The sequence below is a fragment of the Sorex araneus genome, chromosome 3, assembly GCF_027595985.1.
Source record: "Sorex araneus isolate mSorAra2 chromosome 3, mSorAra2.pri, whole genome shotgun sequence".
Lineage (NCBI taxonomy): Eukaryota > Metazoa > Chordata > Mammalia > Eulipotyphla > Soricidae > Sorex > Sorex araneus.
In genome coordinates, this window is record NC_073304.1 from 133,657,354 (window position 1) to 133,675,844 (window position 18,491).

At 37.7% G+C, this 18,491-nt stretch overlaps 1 pseudogene; it reads left to right on the top strand.

Annotated features, from left to right (window-relative positions):
* Positions 1–4,689: 4,689 nt before the first annotated feature.
* Positions 4,690–15,976, top strand: LOC105943090 (transcription initiation factor TFIID subunit 9-like; annotated as a pseudogene).
* The last annotated feature ends 2,515 nt before the right edge of the window (positions 15,977–18,491 follow it).

The window sequence follows — 18,491 nt, forward strand, 5'->3', positions numbered from 1 at the left end:
GGGAAAACTGTCTACCACACAGGCAGGGGAAGGGTTGAATCAGGGGGTGGTGATGGGGAAGTACTAGGGATTTTGGTGGTGAAAAATGTGCACTAGTGAAGGGATGGTTATTTGATCATAGTATGTTCAAAGCTCACACATTGAAAGCTATATCTCACAGTGAATCAAAAAAAAAGGGGGGGAGAATAATAATTAAAAAAAAATAAAACAAAATTGACATTTAGAATAGAATTTTTTAAAAAAGTGATGCAGAGTACATGCCCAATTCAATCATCTTAACCAGTGGCTAAATAACTAGCAGTGCTTCTACATTATAAAAAAAAATGATGATAAATCTATCATTTTGGACATACATTATGTGTCAGACTTTGTATCAGGAAATTGTGACATATCATTTTTTCTGGAGACTCTCACATAATTTAATGGATTTATTTTAGTCAGCAATAGTGTGGAAGTTGTCTGAATTACAGCAGAATATATAAAAAAAAAGGCCAATAAATTTCAAGATTCTGAAAAAACTTTGATTTTTTTTTTCTGAGAAGTTCCTCCTCCTTATCAAATAAAAATAAAAAATTTAAACAAGAGACTCACAAATAAATCCAGGAAGAGAGCAACACACTGCAGAGATGTCTCCCCACCCCATGCAGGCTGATTTCACCCAGGCACTTGGGGGGGGCAGCGCACCTACCCCAAAAGAACCACAGCAGCTCCAAACTTCTAGAACCCAATCGCCACCATGCTTACAGCTGACCTTCATATGAGGTCGAGACCCCAATGCATGAGAATGAATCCACTGAAAATCCCAGCATCTGGGACTTGTGACTGAAATCTCCTGACTCTCACAGAGTCAGGAATGGTCCTCTTTTCCCATCTCTCTGTGATTCTGGTTTCCTGGCAGTCACGCCCAGAAACTGCATCTGGGCACCATTTAAGCACATTAATGGCCATGATTTAGAGACTCACAAATTAATCTTAGAAGAGAGTAACAAGCTGCAGAGATTCCTTCAGACCCCAAAATCACCATCCAGTTAAAGTGGCTCTGTGACATCTTATACTTTATGCCACTAATATAGCAAGAGTAGCATACCACATTTATTAGCACAGAAGGCTCAAACTCTAACAACACGTTAATGATCTCTTATATGGAGGCTTAATGGCTTCAAGTTGAGATACAACAATTTTCACATACTTTCCTCCAAGGAAATATTTTTGTATCATTCTTAGTCAATTATTCATAACAAGCAATACAAAATAAATTATTTAGCACCTGCCTTTGGGGCAGACTTATGTGGTGACAGAAAAATTCGATGTAATGGTGGTGGGAAGGTATAATGGTAGTGGGATCAGTGTTGAAATATTGAATGTAATAAATTACTGTGAACACTTTATGAAAATATAATTTTAAAAAAATTTAAATGATTTCTTCTTGGGGTTGGAGTACAGTAGGTAGGGCATTTGCCTTGCACATTGTAGACATTGGTTCTGATCCCAGCATCTTATATTGTCCTCCAAGCCCACCAGAAGTTATCCATGAGCACTACTAGGTGTGGCAAAAAAAACAGGAAAAAATTAAGTAAATTTTAAAAAATAAATATTACTTCCATTAACTATTATCTTTTAGCAGGATTAATTGAAGCAGAAACAAGAGAACAAGTAAAGAAAGTTTAACCATTAAAAAAAAAAACCTTGACACCTGTGACAGTTTGGGTTGGAGGTAGAATTTGTTATCCTCAGTCTCATTTCATCTTTGATCCTAATGAGAAACTTAAATCTCATGATTGAACAGATATCACAGATAGGGATCAATAAAATATACAACATAAGAGATTATAGTAGAAGAAAGAGGGCATTTTTTTCTGCTATGGTATAAAACAGAGCTCCTTTTTATTCAGCCCAGATGCTAATTTTTATATCAAAAATATTGATGGAAGGAACTAGTGATTTTGGCTCTTATCCAAGTTTATTCAAGATCTTTCTTAATTAGGTTTGGGTCTGCTGCAATGCCCATGGCCAGGGTTAGGTCTGGCTCCAATCACCACATTAAAATGCTCACTACTTCATCATGGGCCAAGGAATAAGGCAAGGAAATTGCTGCTTCTTTGTTTCTCCAGCCTACAAGTATGTGTTTTTCCAGATTTGAAGCATTCATGGAGCAAATGTGTAAGAAGACCAAAAGAAACGTAATGGCTTCACTGTGATGAGATCAATCCAGCCTCCTTGATTCCAATCCTCAGCATGAATAAGGTTCTGTATATAAAAATGAATGAGTAGCAATATGAGATCACGGAAATAAATCTTGGCATCTTCTGAATGAAAAACTTTTATTGATTAAAGCAGTCAATCCATTTATAAATTTGTTAAAGGGAAAATCATTTCTTCTGCCAACAATGCACGATTTTCCCCATAAGGTGTCTGTTCGGTAAATGACTAAGTAAATCATACAACTAATTTTACAGTGTCCATAACAAGTTTGTATAGCTTTTACCAGTCTTTTTAAAACACCTCAACACACATAATGTATCAATAAATTATTGTGATGAAATATTGACACCCAGGACAAAAAGGATTTCCCTTAAATATAAAATAATATGTTTACATTTTAAATATACTTCAGTTTCTCTAAAACATATCCAATTACATACCTATAAAAATTTTAACTCTAAGAATATACTTAGATAAAAATCACAGCATACATTTGTACAATATTTTATTAATAACATAACTCAACATGGAATCTACCACATAATAGAGTTTCCTTAATAGGTATGTCTACAAGTCCCATACAAATTCAGTGTGCAGTCCCATCACTTAAATACCTTAAATTATTTTTTAAAATATGGTCCATTTCTAGTAAAATGAACACCAACACTTTTGAAAACTACATTTTCATGATACTTTATTTGTAATAACAAAGTAGAGAACATTTCAACAATTCAAATTAACCATCAATCTATATTATGACTATTTAGAAAACCAAGAATTACTTGGTATTTGCAAGAAACCAGAAACACCAAAAATGTGTGGCCAAAGAAAAAGAAAGAAAAAAATGTAGATGAATGGAAAAGAAATCCTTTTTTTGAATATTCAAATAAGAGTCTCTGTTCACAAATTTGAGTGTGTGAATCTAACAGATCCACAAAAGAATAGGTTAATAATAGTTACAAAATTCTAATACGAACTATTTGATAAGAAAAAGGGAAAAAGCAATAAACATTAAATCTTTCTCAAAATAAAAAACGTTAAAACAATAGAAAATATAATAGAAAAATGTAAAATATATGGCTTATTCAAACACCAATACTTTATGAAAGGAACAACAGGAATACTGAGGGCAGGGAAGAGATCCAAAAGTAATAGAAGTGCTTTCTTGAGTTTGAAACAAACAAGCAGATAAAAATACCCTTTTAGGCACTAAACTGACATGAATTTTCACCTAAACACAGATCTTCATGAAGGTTTATTGCCTCAAAGGAAAATGAGAACCACAACTTTACCAACCAGAAAAAAGGAACCCATTCTCAATTGTAGAAATAGAAGTGACAATTTCTGAATGTCATAAACTGTCCTCTAGAAAGTTCATTCTTTCTGTACCCAGACTTCTTCAGTTTATACCAATGCTGAATGTTAACATTTTGTTTAGTCCTTATCTATCAAATAGAAAGAGAAAATCAGTTTTCTATATGTTTGATTTTCATTTACTAGAAATATTTTTCATATGTGTATAGACTTTGTCATGCTCTTGTTGTGTTTTCTATCAACCAATTTCTGTCAATCATACAGAACCCTAAAATGCAGCAAAATAATTCTTGCAGAGTCAGAAGGCAAAGATAAAACTGTATATTCAGAACAACTTAATCAAACAAAATAAGACTTCTACATGGACATTATCAAATTATTTTGTGCACTTTATTTTATAAATTACTTGACCAATATTTCAATAAACATAGTCAAGCAAAAGAAACATGTCAAATCCAGAAAAAAAGAATTAATCCAGGAGTACAAAAGGGGGGAAAAATCCCAGAATGATTACATGTTAGTTAAAGTGGATTAAGTGAAAAGTAGCAAAAGGTGATGGACTGAAATCTTCTTTTAAAGAAGTCCAAAAGGGTGTGTGATTGACAAAAACCTTCCCTCACACGTGATGTTTCAAGGAGCTAGGCTCTTTTCCTGCCTGTGTCTCTACCAAGCTCTAGGACTTACACATTTTGTGTGTCATTCAGGCTCCTGGTTTCAACTTTTGAAAATAGAAAAAGTGTATGAGCAAAATGGGGTCTTCTGAGAATAGCAGGCCCTGATTTCAGGATTTAAAGGGAGGACCAAGAGATCTCAAGGATAGAATGACAGTAAGCTATCATTGAATTAACTGATGGTTAATTCTTAGAGATATAATACTCCTCCACCACCACATAGCTTGAACACCAACCCATTCACTTCAGCCAAAGAGATGAGGCTTTCTAAACTCTATTCATATCCCAGTCATAGTACCCAGATTCATGAACCCACAGTCACCTGCTCAGCAGATCAGGCTAGTTGCTAATTCCATCCCTCATTCTGAAGAGCTCCTCTAACAGATTCATTTACCTACTTATTTCTGTTCACCATGTGCAAGGTAACTGTCAGACCTGAATGTTCTCAGCAAAGCCATCTCTGAAGAGGTTGTGCTGGATGGCAAAGGGGAACGTTGTAGTGATGGCTGTCTTTCTCAGTGTAGCTCTTAAGACAGTGGGAACTCTGTCCTACTACAACTGCTTTGGACATGCTGAGTCTGGCCCATCTGCTCCCCAAGATATGAAGAGAGGTGACAGGTTTCTCACCTCTGTGATCTTTGCTCTGCCTCTCAGATTGTCACACCTCTCTTTAGGACTCTTCTGGGTTTCATTAATGATGGGAAAAGTCTCCCAACAGGGATTAGTATGGATTTGTTTGGGGTTGGGTCTTTTAAAATTCCACTTTCACAGGATAATAGCCTGGGGTGAGCTATTCAATGAAATGTTGGAAAAGAAAAATTATGGGGCACTTTCTGGCTTGTTTATCCATCTGCATCATCCTTGGTACACATGTTCCTATACTCTGTCCCCTCCTGGGTTATGACCTTCAGGGTTTTGCAGCTTGTTCAAAGCTATTCTCAGTGGCAGTTTAAATACTAGAAAAGGTAGCTGCTAAAAATAACAATGTTATTCATGCAATTCATGACTGACCCATCTCCATATAGTGTCTTTTTCCTCTGCTTTACCCTTAAATATAGATGAGTGCTGTGAAAACTAGAATTTACTGTAACAAGTCCTCAGTTCTAGATATAAGAATTGGGATAAAAGCTTTTAAGAAAGTTCTTATTTATCATAATCCCAAAATAATTCATGTTCAGACCTTTTAATTTGTGATAACAGATATTAAAGGGCAAAAGTACCCCAAAAAATTTTAAATCATTTTCACATTTTGTAACTTGTGTTTTTTCTTCTGGAAAAAAAGAAGTTTAATAGAAGATGTTTACAAAGAGAGGCATGTTGAACTCAGATTTAGTTAACAAAGAATCAAAAAATATTTAATGCTATCTTATATTCATTATTGTGTTTTGGAACTGTCGTGTATTCCAAGAAAGAGACTTTTTCAATATTTTTATTATTAATTTTTAATTTATTTTGTTTGGGGGCCACACCTGGCAGTGCTCAAAGCTTGCTCCTATCTCTATGCCCAGGATTCATTCCCAATAGGGCTTGGGGAAACATGCATAGTGCCCAGGACAAAACCCAGGTCAGTGGCATGCAAAGCAACTGCCTTACCCACTGTACTATTGCTCCAGCCCCTATTATCAAATTTTAACATGTGAAATACATTTAAAATGTTTATGTTCCCCAAATTTAAACTTTATCCTTTAAAAACATACACTTCAGGTCTGGGACAAATTTTTTAAATCCATAAAGCAAGCCCTGGGCACTGTCAGGCATGGTCCAACCCTCACCTCCACCCCACCCCACCCCAAACACACTGACACACACACACACAAACACACAAACACACCACCACCACCACCACCACAGCACCACCAGCACCATTACAAGGGGAAAAAAAGGAAAAACATTTTTTTAAAATACATTAAAGAAATCTTTAAGAACTTTAGTTGCTGATAACATTCTGATCTTTAAAAATCTAGGAAAGGAACCCTTCTATTTACAAAAGGTAAAATCTTGAGAGGCTCCTTTTATAAGCATAGCTGTGACTACAAGATTAGGGAAAGAAATCTATAGGGATGCAAAATGAAAAAATACTAAAATAAAATCTTAAGCTGATTTGAAGCTTATTTCAAATCAGCTTTCAACTGATTTGAAACTCTGGAGGCCCAATGAGTATTTTCTGGTTTCAGTATTATGAAGAATTACGTTTAATGCTCAAGTAGGGAACACAAATAAAGACTTAAATCTGTGAGAGATAAAGAGATTAGACTACACAAAATAATCCATCTACACGTGAAAAGAAATGACAATAACATGTTCTAAATCTAGGCTCTAGATTAAAAAAATAATAATGTAAAAAGAACTAAGCAAAAAATTAATCTAAAAAGAATTAATAGCTATAGGCTTAAACTTTATGAGTTGACATTCAGGTTTATACTAAAATTTCCTTTCAAGAAATTTACGTAGGGCTCTCTCTCCACTCTCTAAGGTTCATGTTCTTTCTTGAATCTCTCTCACTTTTTCTCTCTCTATTTCTCTCTTTCTCTCTTCCCCTACCCCTTTCCTCAGAACTTCCAAATAAAACCTGCTTTCACTTCAAAAAAATTAATTTAAAATGTGTTCTGACCTAATGACACCTGTGTGATGTTATCAGAAAAAAAATTAAGTGTTTATCATTACACTAGGATTCCACTGAGCCCCTATAAAAGGTGAACTTGCAGTAAAAATAATAATAATTATAATCCACAATGAGCAAGAAAAGAAGTCCATATCTTTTTAAATGATGAGTTATCCTTGGATAAACACCACCGGAAAAAAAAATAGGCTTAAACGATTAAAGACAGGTATTTCATTTTGGAATCACATACATTCCAACTTTGGATATGTAATTTATTTCTTTTTTTTCTAAATAAATTACTAAAGACATAAAATAAGTAGAAAACATGGACACGTTTTGAAAATATACCACTTAACTGCGAAGGTATGAATGACAATCAAGAGAAAAATCTTGGTAGTTAAACATGACTTAAATCCAGTTTAAGAGTACATTTGTCTCAATTACCAGCCCAGAGAATTGCTGGGTGCAATAAAACTTGAGAAATTGAATAAATGGATACATTTTTTGACTTCTATAACCTTTCAAGGCTGAATCAAGAGGTTGAATCAAGAGAACCACCAAGCAAGCCAATTACTGTAAAGGAAATAGCAACAATAATTAAAAGTCTCTCTCAAAACAAAAGCATAAACCCAGAGAGCTTACTAGAGAGTACTCCCAAATCTTTAAAGAATATTTACTTCCAGTCCTTTTGAGGCTCATTTCATGTCTTATTTGCCCAGTCATCTACTCCAAGAAGACTGCTGCACATTTTTCAAGACGCCAAACCTATACAGCATTGCTCTGGGGATACTAACAGCTAGAGTCCATCTGATTTTATGAATTGAATTTATCTCCTCATACTATCAAAAATTCAGTAACCCCCACCACACAGTACCCCCCTGCACCTCCCAACACCCCCTGCCAACCATGCCACAAACTTTGTGATTTAAGGACATAGTGAATAAGTCTCAGTGCTCAGAAGGGGCCTGACCTTCTCTTTAGACATCACTCATCCAAGCTTGGCATTGGATACTGCATTCCTTTCTAAATTCTGATTATAGGAGTCAAATAATCACTCACGAGGGCCTGGGTATTCACACATTAGGAACTGAGGTTGGTTCGTGGGAAGCACAGATACCATGGATAAAATTCTACATTCTACCTTGGATTTTAAATTTCCTGTTTAAAGAGTTACACCATTGCTTTGTAATAACAATTAGTATAAAACACAAGCATAGTACAATATGCTATCCACATCACATTTTCAAACATAGAAATATGAATAGCATCCTGATAATAGCATTTACATCAGTTAAAATGGATTAAATTAAGCTCTAATCTAGGTTACATAATGAGTACTGAACAGAGGTAATTGGCAACACCAGCAGTGTGCTTCTTTAGGAACCCATTATGTCCACCAATGATATAGTCAGAACTGTCTTCAAAGTACTTAATCTCTGTTTCCTTCCTCTAGACTGTCATCTTCTCTATATTCCTCCGAAACAGAAATTCTAGTAGCCCCAAACACTAACTCACTTCTTTGCTATTATATTTGAGTCCAGTATCATCATTTCAATGTTAAATATGATAAACTAGAGTAAGAGGAGAAAGTAATTTTAATGTTTGACTATAATGGTATAAATCACTACAAGATTACAGTGTCTGTTCAGCCCTAAGGGCTATGTTCTCTACTCTCCCAACATCAAAACTTATCATTGACTAATAGGTATATCATAACCTGAATTGTTAGTAAGAAATTTAAAGTATTTCTGACCTGATCAGCATGTTGTACACACTTTAGTAACTAAAATTCCGCAGGTTTGGTTAAATATAACAAGTGTTTATTGATGACCAACAGTTCTAACAGAATTGAATAAAAAGTAGTCTTTGTGTGCTCTCATTCATTTTGCACTGCACTATGGTAGCAAGTTCCTCTTTTAGCAAGTGTTCTGCCTATTTCCTTTTGACTTTCCCTGGGAGTTACTTATATCTTTGAGGATTTGGGGGGATGTTATCCGTACTGACAGCTGCCTACCACAAGCACCTACATTTCATTTTTTTTTCTTTTTTTTAATAATTTATTTATTTTTAATTAGAGAATCACCGTGAGGGTACAGTTACAGATTTATACACTTTTGTGCTTATACTTCCCTCATACAAAGTTCGGGAACCCATTCCTTCACCAGTGCCCATTCTCCACCACCCGTAAACCCAACATCCCTCCCACCCTCCCCAATCCCATCTCCCCCCCAACCCACCCTGCCACTGTGGCAGGGCATTCCCTTCTGTTCTCTCTCTCTAATTAGCTGTTGTGGTTTGCAATAAAGGTGTTGAGTGGCCACTGTGCTCAGTCTCTAGCCCTCATTCAGCCCGCAACTCCCTTCCCCCACATGGCCTTCGACTACAATGTAGTTGGTGATCACTTCTCTGAGTTGACCTTTCCCCGGAACGTGAGGCCAGCCTCGAAGCCATGGGGTCAACCTCCTGGTACTTATTTCTACAGTTCTTGGGTATTAGTCTCCCACTCTGATATTCTATATACCATAGATGAGTGCAGTCTTTCTATGTCTGTCTCTCTCTTTCTGACTCATTTCACTCAGCATGAAACTTTTCATGCCCATCCAATTAACTACAAAATTCTTGACTTTCTTTTTTCTCTCAGCTGCATAGTATTCCATTGTATAGATGTACCAAAGTTTCCTCAACCAGTCATTCGTTTTGGGGCATTCGGGTTTTTTCCAGATTCTGGCTATTGTAAACAGAAGCACCTACATTTCTATGACTAAGAATTTTATCAGAATTCAATAGTCCTCAGACAATCTTATAAGACAACAGCTGATATCTCAGGAACTATCTTTCCAAGTGAACTATGGGAATGTAGAAGAGCATTGAGACTTCTTTAACATCTGGTGTGGGAGTGTGTGTGTGTATGTATGTGTGTGTGTGTGTGTGTGTGTGTGTGTGGTGGGTGGTGGGTGGATGGAAATCATTTAAAGACATCTCTGACAGTTAGTCTGAAGAAAGTTCTCTCAAAGTGTCTTTATCCTATCCACAGTAGGATAAATATCCAGCTGCCTTTATAATTTACTCATAATGATAAACCCTTCATTAGCTCTTTTCTCTTCCCTCTCTCCCAATCTCTTATCATGCTTCTTCAATCAACTCCCAAATAAACTTATGGGTAAACCTAAATTCCTGTTTCTGGTAAGCTATTTTGTGAGTGCAAGTAGAAAACACAAAAACAAAACAAAGCAAAAATCCTTTCCCTTCCCCATTAAACTTCTAACCCAAAAGTTATTGATTATACTGGAGTCACCAGAACTCTCTTAGTCAACATCATTATTGTAACCTCTTTAAGAAAGCCAAAGGTTGATCTTTTCATAAGATCATCTTGTCAAAGAAACCATTACCTGTAAAAAGAGAGTTCAGTGCCTTTTGAACTACACAATGAGGCACCTCTCCCACTTGATCTTATATGGTATCAAAATGCTGATTTTGGATTAAGCAGATTAGATTGAAATCCCAATTCTACCTTGTTTTTAGCAGAGTTGCCTCAAAAGAGTTGCCTAAGGTTGCTGAGACTCTGTTCACTCATCTATGAAACATGCTAATTATGTATATACATATACCTTATGGTGATATATTAAGAAATGTTAAATACCATGAAAGTTACAAAGTATGGCATAGATGTCAATAATGGCAAATATCATAGAATTTTTTTTATTAGTGAATCACCGTGAGGTACTGTTACATACTTAAAAACTCCTGTCTTTGCCTTTCAGTCATAAAATGATCGGTTACCCATCCCTCCACAAGTGCCCATTCTCCAACACTAATGATCTCAGTATTCCTCCCACCCCCCACCCCCTCGCCCTCACCACCTCACCTCTGAGGCAGGGCATTCCTTTTGTTCTCTCTCTCCTTTTGGATATTGTGCAATAGAGGTGTTGAGTGGTCATCATGTTCAGTCTATAGTCTATTTTTGGCAGCTCCCAACCCAAGCGGGTCCTCCCAACACCGTTTGCTTGGTGTTTCCTTCTCTGTCTGAGCTGCCTTTTCCTCCGGAATGTGAGGCCAGCTTCAAACCATAGGGCAAACCTCCTGGGGCTTATCTCTACTGTTCCTGGGTGTTAGTCTCCTATTCTGTTACTTTATATTCCACAGATGAGTGCAATCTTTCTATGTCTGTCCCTCTCTTTCTGACTCATTTCACTGAACATGATACTTTCCATGTTGATCCACATATGTGAAAATTTAGTGACTTCATCTTTTCTAACAGCTACATAGAATTCCATTATGTAGATGTACCAGAGTTTCTTTAACCAGTCATCTGTTCTTGGGCACTATTTTTTTCCAGATTTTGGCTATTGTAAACAGTGCTGCAATGAACATACAAGTGCAGATGTCATTTCCACTATACTTTTTTGCTTCTCTGGGATATATTCCCAGAAGTGATATTGCTGGGTCAAATGAGAGCTCAATTTCTATTTTTTTGAGAAGCATCCATACTGTTTTCCAAAAGGGCTGAACCAGTTGGCATTCTCACTAGCAGTGAAGGAGAGTCCCTTTCTCCCCACATCCATGCAAACACCAGTTGCTTTTGTTCTTTTGGATGTGGACCAGTCTCTGTGGTGTGAGATGATATCTCATTGTTGTTTTGATCTGCATCTCCCTGATGATTAGTGATATAGAGCATTTTCTCATGTACCTTTTAGCCATTCTGATTTTTTCTTTGAAAAAGTTTCTGTTCATTTCATCACCCCATTTTCTGATGGGGTCGGATGTTTTCTTTTTGTGGAGTTCCACCAGTGCCTTGTATATCCTTGATATCAACCCTTTATCAGATTGGTATTAGATGAATATCCTTTCCCATTCTGAGGATTGTCTTTGTATTCTGGTCACTGTTTCCTTAGAGGTACAGAAGCTTCTTAGTTTAAAATAGTCCCATTTGTTTATCTCTATTCCAACTTATGGCAAATATTATAGAATTTAAAGTCTAAAAACTTAAAGTCTAAAGATATAAAGTCTAAAGACTTAAAGTCTAAAGATATAAACAGATTGAGGTTAAATAGAAATTTGCTACATTAGGGAGTAGTGCGAACTGTACAACAATAAATGTATATTCTATCTAAAATCATCAAAGTAAAATTGTTTAAATCCCATGTCAGCCAATAGTTTAAATCCCAAATATGCCAAATTTCACTTCATCTTTATGACTGGTTCTAGATAAGTCAGATGAAGCCCTAACTTTGTACATGATTTTCCTTTCTCTGAAATATCCCTTTATTCCTTTGTTGTTTGATTAGCTCCTATATAACATAAAATTTTACTGCCAATAATTTGATATATAGATATTTTACTTTATAAGACTAATTTCACTATTCTATAAGCCTATAAAAATCAATGCATAGCATTTTCATTATATCTTCATAGAAAGTCTCCCAAATTGTTAACAATCTGCTGAGGGCACATATATTTCTAATATTTGTTTTAACAAAATTTCTAAAATGTATACATAGGCCAATGAGGCCAATTACTGTTGTTGGCATATTGAATACGCCACGGGTAGCTTGCTAGGCTCTGCCGTGCGGGCGGGATACTCTCAGTAGCCTGCCAGGCTCTCTGAGAGGAACAGAGGCTTTTAGGGCAGCCTCCAATCGCCCTTAGAGATGTTACCATGGTTCACACCAAATTTGAGCTCTATCCAGTATGGTGCAGGAATAATGGATATTAAATGTCTTATGGTGTGTTGTGTGGCCGCTTGGCAGCAGCGTGGTCCAGAGAGCAACCTGGAGCATGGCAGTGGCTGGGTTGTGGATGTAGTGAGGGTCGGCCAGTGAGGTATTTATCTGGCTTGGGTAGGGTGGGACATCTGGGTTTGACCCCTCCCTCAGATGCCAAGACTGAAGGAGGCAGAGGATCTTGTTTCCAGGTCTCGTTGAACCTAGAGTTCAAGGTCGCAAAGTTCTGCTTCCCTGGTTTTGTGGGGCTTCACTCATGTGTGAGGTTCGGCCCAAATGTCCAGAGAGCGGCCTGGAAAGTGGTGGTGGCTGGGTAGTGGATGACTGAATCAGTCGACGAGGAATACCATTGACTGGTTCAGCACCTCCATGGCTGTGCGAAGAGTGCCAAGATTGAGAAAGCCACAAACAGATGCCTGTCTTCGGAAACTCTCAAGCTCATTCGTCAATGTGGTTTGGTGTGAGCCTCAGGCAACCACAAGCTAACGTCCAAGCTCACAAAGCTGTGCAGAGGTGCGATAAAGGAATACCTCAAAGAGAGAAGAGTGGCAGTGTTGGTCAGTGCAGCAGAAGCTGGGAAAAGTATTCGCAATGCTCGCCTATCCTTCGCCAACTACAAGACCAGGATGACTGCTCTCCGACGTCCTGATGGATCTATCACATCTTCCAGAAAGGCAATGAAAAGGATTATTGATGACTTCTACTCAGATCTCTTTGACAGCTATGTCCACCTACCCACATACCAAATTCCGCAGGATGGATATGTCATTCTGAACATCCTCCCTTCTGAAATCTGACATGCCATTTCATTGGTAAAGACGCGTACAGCACCTGGTCCAGACAAGGTCAGACCCCAACAACTGAAGAATCGGCCGCCAGTACTCATCAATACACTGGCCCGACTCTTCACATGCTACCTGTCTGAATGCAAGGTTCTGTCCCAATGGAAAACCAGTAGGACCTTTCCGTTATACAAGAAGGGAGACATCCACGACATTGGCAACTATCGCCCAATCTACCTGCTGTCTGTTGTCTACAAGTTGTTCACTTGTGTCATCTTGAATAGAATAGGCAGAACACTAGATGAAGGACAACCATGTGAGCAAGCCGGGTTCTGAAGGGGATTCAGCACAATAGACCATATCCACACAATGACCAAATTCATTGAAGTTTCGTGAGAGTTCAAGATGCCGCTCTGTCTAAAGTTCATTGATTTAAAGAAGGCCTTCGATTCTGTTGAGACTGAGGCGGTCATCGAAGCACTGGCCAAACAGGGCATTTAAACTCAGTATATCAAAATCCTCCGAGAGCTGTATTGTGGATTCACCACCAGGATCTCACCATTCTACAAGTAAGTGATCATTGATGTAAAGAGAGGGGTGCAGCAGGGTGATATCATTTCACCGAAACTCTTCAGTGCTACCCTCAAGAACATCATGCGATGACTGGAATGGGAAGGAATGGGAGTGAAGATAGATGGTTGGCAATTACACCACCTCCACTTCGCTGATGACATTGTTCTCATAACACCAAACATTAGCCAAACAGCACAAATGCTGGCTGACTTCAACCACGAGTGTGGAAAGGTCGAATTGCAGCTGAATCTCAACAAGACAATGCCCATGAAAAATGAACTAGTCCCTGAAGTTCCATTTGCTCTCAATGTAACGAACATCTCCGAATGTAGCAGCTATATGTACCTGGGATGAGAAATCAACATGAGGAACAACTTGGCACCAGAACTGCGCAGGAGGAAGACATCAGCGTGGAATGCCTTCAAGAGCATTGAAGAAGTGGTTAAGAGAACAAAGAACCTCCGACTTTGGGCACATCTTTTCGATTCCACCGTTCTTCCTGCACTAACATATGCCTCTGAGACCTGGGCCCTATGCAAACAGGATGAGAACGCTATTAGGGTATCCCAAAGAGGAATCGAAAAAGCTATGCTAGGAGTATCACATCTCACTCAAGTGAGAGAATTAATCTGGAATTCTGACCTCCATCAATGGTCAAGAATCAGGGACGCTGTCTCGTTTGCCAAGGCATCAAAAATCAGATGGGCCGGTCATGTAATGCAATTCAGAGATGACCACTGGACTAGAGCTGTTACCGACTGGATTCCACGGGACGTCAGAAGACCGAGTAGCTGCCCACCAACTAGATGGTCAGATTTCTTCATCAAATCCCTGAATGATTGATTTGAGACTCTTCCTGTTCCTGGAGCAAGCAAATATCATTGGGTTGCACTAGCATGCGGCAGGGACAAATGGAGAGATTACTGGCTCCCGCTTGGACAAATCGAAGATCAATGGGATGACAAGTGATACAAGTGAAGTGATACATGCACTGCCCTGTATCTCCTAAGAAATGTATACATAATGTATAGCCCCTATAAATCCATTTCCCTTCCCAGAACATATTTAACCTCCCCATGGTACAGAAACCTCCAGGGTTCTCCACCATAGCAGATTCTGGTCAGATAAAATGCTGATTCATTGCTACTTTCAAAAATTATCCCTGGGGGTCTCTCTAATTCCTTCCTTCTTAAAGGTAATGATTTTGTCCTTGTTACCCTTCAATCCACAGCACCACGAATAGAGCTGATTAATGAATTGCTGAGAAGATAATAAATGAAAATTCCCATACAGGCTACCCAAATTAACACAAAGCAATCACTTAAAAACCACAAAGGATAAATTGATAGCCATAAATCAAAATAATATAGCAATGGATATATCACTCAGACCAAAAGAAATTAATTAGAATATGTTGCTTCTGAACATCCTGCTCACTGGTAAACCAGGTGCTGGAAAAACTATGCTGGGCAAAGAACTTGCATCAAGATGACAACTGAGATACACTAATGTGGGTCATTTGGCTCTACAAGTTTGAGCACTGAGTATCCTGGAGACTGGCAAGATGGCTTCCCCTAAAAGCTTGCTGAAAGATGCATAGATAATGCTACAAATCCTGAAGAATGTAGGAATTATAAAATGTGAGTCAAGATTTATAAATAAGATATTAGCCTGTGCCTTCTATTATTTACTACAATTTGAGACAATGCTAAAATAATCTACTATTGATGATATGCAATTAGCAATCCAATGTCCTATTTACCAGTCTTTTACCTCTCCTTCCTCAAGATATTTTTTAATTGTACATAGCAAGTCAAAGAAATCAGACCCACTTGCCATTGTTCAGCTAGATTCTGGCCCTAAATTGCCATTTTATAGATATTACTTCACTGCTCAAACCACAGACTTAAGTCTTTACAAAAACAAAAGGCACTTACTTCTGTGGGAAGAGTAAGAGTTCCACGGTTAAGAGTTGGTTCAGTTACTAGCAGGCCAAGTACTCATAAGCTTGGCACACCAACACCACAAACAATGTCTGTTGCAACTAAATTAGGGATGATTACTATGATAATTTCTAGCCTTAATGCATGTAATATGTGTACTTGGCCTTAAGTTCATTGCATTAAGATTTAAAATGCATTTTAAATGTTTTCGAGTATTGAGTAAATATACTTACCATACTTAGCCATTTACATGTTGAATTTTCCCTTAAGTTTAAAAATGATTTTCATTGTCTTTTAAAAATTAAAGCTTTTATTTATCAAGCAGATTGGTAGTACTTTGAGACTTGATTTCATAAGTTTCCTTCATAACTAACAGGAAAAAAAACAAGAAAATAGTGTGCCATCTCTAGTGTCTTCAAATGTTTAGAACATAGCTTCTTCAGATGTAGGATCATGTAACTAAAAAGTTTTATTTTAAAATAAATTTCTTTGTTATTGGCATTTGCCTTGCACGCGGCCCGCCCAGGTTCAATTCCTCCGCCCCTCTCAGAGAGCCCAGCAAGCTACTGTGAGTATCCAGCCCACATGGCAGAGCCTGGCAAGTTACCTGTGTCGTATTCAATATGCCAAAAACAGTAACAAGTCTCACATTGGAGACATTATTGGTGCCCACTCAAGAAAATCAATGAGCAATAGGATGACAGTGCGACAGTGCAACAGTGTTTTTTATTATCAGTAAAATATTCACTGTCACTGTTACTGTCATCCCATTGTTCATTGATTTGTTCGAGCAGGCACCAGTAACGTCTCCATTGTGAGACTTGTTACTTGGGGTTTTTTTTTTTAAGTTTTTATCAGTGAATCACCATGAGGTATAGTTACAAACTTATGAACTTTGGTGTTTGCATTTTAGTCAAATAGTGATCGTTTACCCATCCTCCACCAGTGCCCATTCTCTTGCATCAATGTCCCCAGTATTCCTCCCACCATCCCCACCCTGTATCAAATTTGCCACGGATAGCTTGCAGGCTCTGCCATGTGATTGGGATACTCTCGGTATCCTGCCAGGCTCTCCGAGAGGGACAGAGGAATCGAACCCAGGTCAGCTGTGTGCAAGGCAAACGAACGCCCTACCTGCTGTGCTATTGCTCCAGTCCAGTAAAATATTAATAGTAAATAATGATGTTAAATGAAATAATTGATGAGATAAACTTAACTGTACACAGAATGTTCCTCACAAAATGATACACTTTTCTAAAGAAATAATAAATTTCTCAGAACAATAAACTCAGGTAGCCATAGAAAAGTCTCAGAGACAGAACATGTGCTTGGAAACAAAATATTTGTGAAATACAAACAATAATGACTACCTATAATAAACATTCCTATAAAAAATTGGACAACTTAGATGAAAAAACTGTAATCTAACCACCTTCCAAGACTGAACCAGGAAGATATTGATTGCTTAAAGATAAAGATATCAATCACAAGCATAGTGACTGTGAAAAAGTAACGAAAAGTTACTATAATAAGAATAGCCCTGAACCAGACTGCTTACTTATGTTTCATTACAGAATTCTGTATTTCCAAATAACTAACACCCATTCTGCTTAACCTGTTCCAAAAACAAACAAACAAACAGAGAAGGCCTCAGCATCTTTCTTCACCTTCTCTGCTTTTGAACTGGATCACTCCATCTGCTCGTGCTTTTGGTTACCCAGATGCACCCAGATGTAACCTAGAGCTCCGCCTGGCATTCTGTCCAGCTTGATGCCTGCTTCCCAAACCAAATGCTATTTTCTTCCTTTTCTTTGCTCTGGAACCAGACTCAACACAGCCTGTCTGTCTGCTCAATTCCCCGAGTACCCAGCACTCAGGAAGCATGAGGCGGGAATACAAAAAAATTCAGCTGCTTCAAGCAGAGCGGAACAGAAGTCCAGAGAAGTCATCAAGTGTATCAGAACTCTCAACATTGCCTGAGAATGACCTCAGAGAATCAGTCTCTATGACACTAAAGTGAAGGAAGTACTGGATGAAAGATTCACTCAGTTCCAAGAAATGCTGATTTAAAAAAATATATTTAAGAATCCATTGAGGTAGAACTTAAGGATATAAAGAATACAGTGGCAAACCACAGAAGTAGCATACAAGAAGCCAAAAACGTATTTGGTGACCTTGAAGACAAAGCACAGTACTTCAGTAAAAAATAAGAGAGAACATAAAAAAATTACTCTTAGAAAATGAAATTTAAGGTCTATTACACATAATTTATAGACATAGCAAGAAACAACCTCAGAATCAGTATATGTAAACAACACAAATGTGCACCAAAAGATGAATAAAACTTGTGGTATATGAAAACAATAAAATATATTGCAGCCACAAGTAAAAATAAAGGCATGCAGTTGTGGCAACTTTGATGAAATTAGAGGGTATAATGTTGAGCAAAATGGGCCAGAGACAGGAACAAGTACTGGATGATCTAACTCATCTGTGATATATAGACAAACAAATCAATGGTAGAGACAATATCAATTAATAATTAACCTTGGGCCTGGGATTATAAATCTGAATATATCAGGTTGGAGTGAGTAGGTGAGGAAAATGTTGAGGCAGACTGGAAATATCACAAGAGCAGAGCTGGGAGTACTAGGGCATGTGCTAGTGTTAATGTAAGGTGTAAC